Source organism: Halyomorpha halys, unplaced genomic scaffold (genome assembly GCF_000696795.3).
Source record: "Halyomorpha halys isolate HHAL.00 unplaced genomic scaffold, Hhal_1.1 Scaffold84.1, whole genome shotgun sequence".
Classification (NCBI taxonomy): domain Eukaryota; kingdom Metazoa; phylum Arthropoda; class Insecta; order Hemiptera; family Pentatomidae; genus Halyomorpha; species Halyomorpha halys.
In genome coordinates, this window is record NW_027110155.1 from 1,194,965 (window position 1) to 1,200,077 (window position 5,113).

Below are 5,113 nucleotides of genomic sequence, written 5' to 3' on the forward strand. Positions count from 1 at the left end.
AATGCTTTATTTTAAACCAAATCTCACATAAGAGTAAATCTGCTTCATCCGATTTAAAACGCCTTCATACGATTGTTGGAGGCGTTGTAACGTAATTACTAGCAGACAAGAATTTGTACTAGTTAATAAATTCCACGACATATCACGTCGGGGCCGCTCGCGACGGGGAAGACGTTGGCTTCAAGGTTCTTTGTGGTCTGGTATCTTCCAACGGCGCGTGGACCCATCGCCTCTTTCACTTTTCGAGATTAGCCCACGCCGTATTTTTAAATAAGAGAAGTGACCTACAGTCCAAGGTCTCTTGGCTTTAACTAATTAGTACGATAGGATGATCCTCGGAGGGATTCTGAACAAGGAGTAAACGTAAGCAGAACAGTGGACCATATACATATTGGAATCGGAAATGAAACTAGGGTTTTTTGATTCATTATTTTTTGTTCCCTTATCCCTTTCATCGTGGAAGTTTAAGTAATTGTAAGTAATATACATGGAGTATTTCTACAAATATTATAACGTTTTGTCAAGTTATAAATGTTTAATAAAGGTTCTTAATCCTATAACACGGAGACAGGACAAGAATCACAAACAGAAAATATGCATAAAAAAAGAATTAACCTGGTTCGGCCATATATAGACAATGCCGATCAATCTTATCCAGAAATTTATATGGTGGCAAAATTGAAGGAAAACTACCGCGAGGACGACCGAGGAATAAGGACTTCATATCGGATCTGGCCAGGAACAGAGGTGTCACCCGAGGCAAAGTCAAGAAGCTGGATGGAGAAGATTAGAGAATGTTTTAAGACACTAATCAAGGCTGCCCCGATATTTAAGTTATCAACACAATAATGATTTTAAAAACAAGGAAAAAGATACAAATAAAACAGCACTAACAGCATGCAGCCAAAAACGAGGTACTTTGGATTTTGAAAATACTATCATTTTACATAAAGAAAATAATACATTCAAAAGAAAAATATTTTAGTCCATTTACATATCAGAAAATATTAATTATACTGTGAATTTTAAAACAGGCATAAAAAATCTGAACTAACGCCAGGCAGAGAGTTTAAGTAAATTAATTTATGAAAAATATGGGATAAATTTAATGTTGATAATTATAATTAACCTTGATAAGTATTTCAACCAAAATATATTTGTAATAAATGACCTGAGTATATGAAAGCTTACAAACATTGTTGTGATAAATTATACTATTGACTGTGATAAATAATTTTAATTTTAATTTAATATGGAAAATTTGACTAATTAGGTAATAAGACATAATCTAAGAATTGCTTATTAACAAAATTATATGATTATCGAATGTTTTTATGTCTCATAGAGTAATTTGAGGACTGATAGGAATGACCTGGGCAGAATAGCCTGCATGAAGTAGTTTTTTAAATGTTTAGGTATTACACTTGTATTAAGGTATGATAATTTATAAATAAAATTGCCATTTGTTTAGAATTGTTGAAGATCGCATGTGTAATAAAAGCTGTTTATAATAGATTGTCCTTTGGGATGACCGCATTGGCCGAAACGTCGGACTTATAATTGGAATAAAAATGTTTTGAGACTAAAATAGACAAAATTTATTTATTTAAACTAATAAACTAATTTATTTTGATCAAGCGAATATATTTAATCAGTACGACCAATGTTATAAATAGCTGAGGGTGATATTTAGAATAGATATTAATTATTAATTCCACTAAATCAAAAACAAAATTTAGATAGTTTTAAACGCATATAGGAGAGCATACTCTTCTTCAGATGTTATGACAAAACATCACAAATTAAACTAAGTTTTATTTCTCTATTAAAAAAATATGGAGAAATGGAAAGAAAGAGAAACGTAAATACATTATCCACTTACGATTGCCAGATTCGTGACCCGGCTGAAGAAGGTGAAGTTTGGGGTCAATGCAAATCACACTTTCTGTAATGATAAAAAGAAACCGAGAATATAAAGGGGAAAAAATCCTTAATTATTATACATAGTTGGCCAACTAAATGAATTACACGAGAGAAGAGAATTACAAAAGATTCATTAATGTTTGCTCATCCGCCAATTTTGATAAGATTCTTGAGTTATCAAAGTGCCGAAACTTCATCCGTTTATTTCATCAATAAAGTTCAGAAATTAATAAAAGTTTATTACGTGTTATAAGGCTGTATTGTATTGTTTAAGAATAAGAGGTCGCCGAAAACAGACAAATTATTTGAGTTTAAAGCATACAAAACATAAATGTAATATGGATTTCATCAATTCACAAATTACCTGCTGGGAAAATGAAACAATTGATTTCTTAATCACCTTTCGATTTAGAGCCTTTGAAAAGAAACAAAGTTACTTCAGAATCATAATTTTTGACATGCCAATGTTTTTCAAAAATAATGGAATCTACTAAACTTAAGGCCAACAAGGCATCGAGCCTATGACTCTCCATTCATACCTTATTAACAAATCGTAAAATACAATAAATAATTATAATGATTAAAATAAAAATCACAAATTATATCACAAATAAAAATAAGTATATATATTTAAGTAAATATATGCACAAAGGGTCCTCAATTACAGGAGCAATCTGGAATCAGAGTCTTGGATACATGGAGAAGAACTAACAGATAACTGCTTGCAGGGACTGGTCAGTCAGTATTTCATCATATGAAGGCAGGGAGGTCACACAATGATTTTTGTCATTTTGTTGTATTGATGTTTAATATGACAAAAATATTTAGTTTTCCATAAAATGTTATTATTTACTTTCAAATATATTAATTGAACTAGATAAATTGATGTGCAAATATTGCTGCTTTGCTTGAATAGCAGCACATCTGCCAAAAAAAAAAGTTTTGATTTTATCTAGAATTGGACGTATTCCAAAGATAGTATTCAAAATTGCGGTTACTTTCTTTATTGAGAATCAGTCATCTTACAGAATTTCTAAAAGCTATTTGAGTCATTATTAATTAACTCCAGTCTACGGTACAATCTATGGAATACCTCAAACACAGATTAAAAAACAATTTTTATGTATATATTAAATATCTTTTAACTTCTATTGTGTATTATTATTATTTTATTTTTTTCCTAATGTTTAGAACAGAGGTTGACAACACTTAAACATTTTTCTAGCTCCCGAGATTCATCACACTTTTTAAAAAATATTTTGTTTTATTATGACCATATTAGAAAAAAACAATGAATTAAAAAAATACATTATTTGTACATATTTAGTGGGGGGGGGGGAGACCGGCAAGTGTGCCTTGTGGTCCTTTTTGCCAACCCCTGGCGGCTACCTGGGTTGCCGCCATGTACTAACCAAGGTGGGAGTGTCAAGATCCATTCTTCGGGACCAGCGAAAAATGAATGTTTAACTGCCCCAGGTGGGAATCGAACCCACAACGTTCCGAACCTAGCGCACCTAGGACCTGTGCCCCCACTCGCACGGCCGTCACGTCCCTATTTGTACATACAGATATTTTTAGATTTCATTTGTAGTGTGACAATCATCATTATTAAATTATCTATGTTTACATGTAAGAATAATAATAAACGCAATAATATCTCATTATGTTTCAATTTTCACTCTATGAAAATGTCTACAGTGGGTCTAAATCTAATATAGGGATATATTATTTTATATGCGGCCCGCAGAGTTATGATGCACTTCCAAAGATCATTTGGATTGGCCAACCTTGGTTTAGAACTATGAATGGGAAATCGAATAAAAATACAGATTAGTAAACTGTAACATGCAAAATGAAAGACAACTCAATATGTATCATGTATCTATTATTGTATTGTGGTATTCAGTAGTCAGTTCTCAATATAAAAAACTCATAAAAAAAGAATATATATTTTTAAATAATTGATTAGTAATAGTACTTTTGATGACATGTATGTTTTATTATTCTTCAATGTCCTTTTCAAGCATCCTATTATCAGTGATTCATTTAAAAATGTTGATAGAATCGGTGACACCCAGTAATGTGACATATTGAAGCTGGGTCCTTGGCATATTGAAGCTAGATTAATGTCACAGGACATTAAATTTTATGAAGCATGGTGAATAAATTTCCAGGTGACATCAAACTATCATTCTGACAGGTTGACGATGGAATAAATATTAACATATTAAAGTGAGGGATAAAATTAATTGAGTTTACAACAGAGGTACTTAATCAATAAAACTATTTTGGTACATTAATTCAAATTAATTTGAATTAGTAGTGAAATTGCAGAAGCCAAACTACTAATTAAGTGTACTTTAAGATTTTATAATTAGGAAATTATATGCTATAAATTTTGAAACTCATAAAACTATAGCAGGGCACGCAGGGCTTAGCTGCAATTATGAATTTTAAGGACGACTGTTTGCATTAAAAAAAAAAAATAATTATTATGACTTATGTACTTAAAGTAAGTTCCCAATGCACTCCTTGGATATATCGCTGTCCTAGTCCAACAATCTCATGTTCATGGTCATTTTGAGATATGTAAGTAATCTTAGCAATACGTGTAACATCTATACAATTAAATACAGAATCATAGTAAAACACATGTCATCAAACATGTATGTAATAAAAAATATTTCCAGATATTACATTTTTTAACTGTGATAATAATAGCAGTAGTGCGGCCGTTTGTAGCCGATTGGTTGAGGCGTTTACTTAAGGCGTATGAATTCGGCCTGGCAAAGGGGTTGGGTTGACATTTATTTTATGTTGACTCCACATAATGAAAACTTGGCCCTCCCACTCTGGTTAAAAAATTGGTTACCTGTAGAAAGGGGCCGTCAAGTTGAGTGAGTTAAGTGACTGCCTGCAGCGGTGCTACTTCAAATCCGGCCTATGATGTTGACTTTTATTTCTTTGGCGGTCCCACGTAATGAAAACCATTCACCATGATTAGAATAAGTCGGTTATCCCTAGGTATGTCAGAAATGACCACGAAAGGGGTAATAGAAAAAAAACAGACCAGTAACATAATTCTGTGTTCCCATCATGAGATAATTTTATAAATATAGGATTAGATAAGAGAGATTCTTTCAGTTGAACTTGCGTGCATCATTCATCGATCCTCTTTAAGTATTAATAG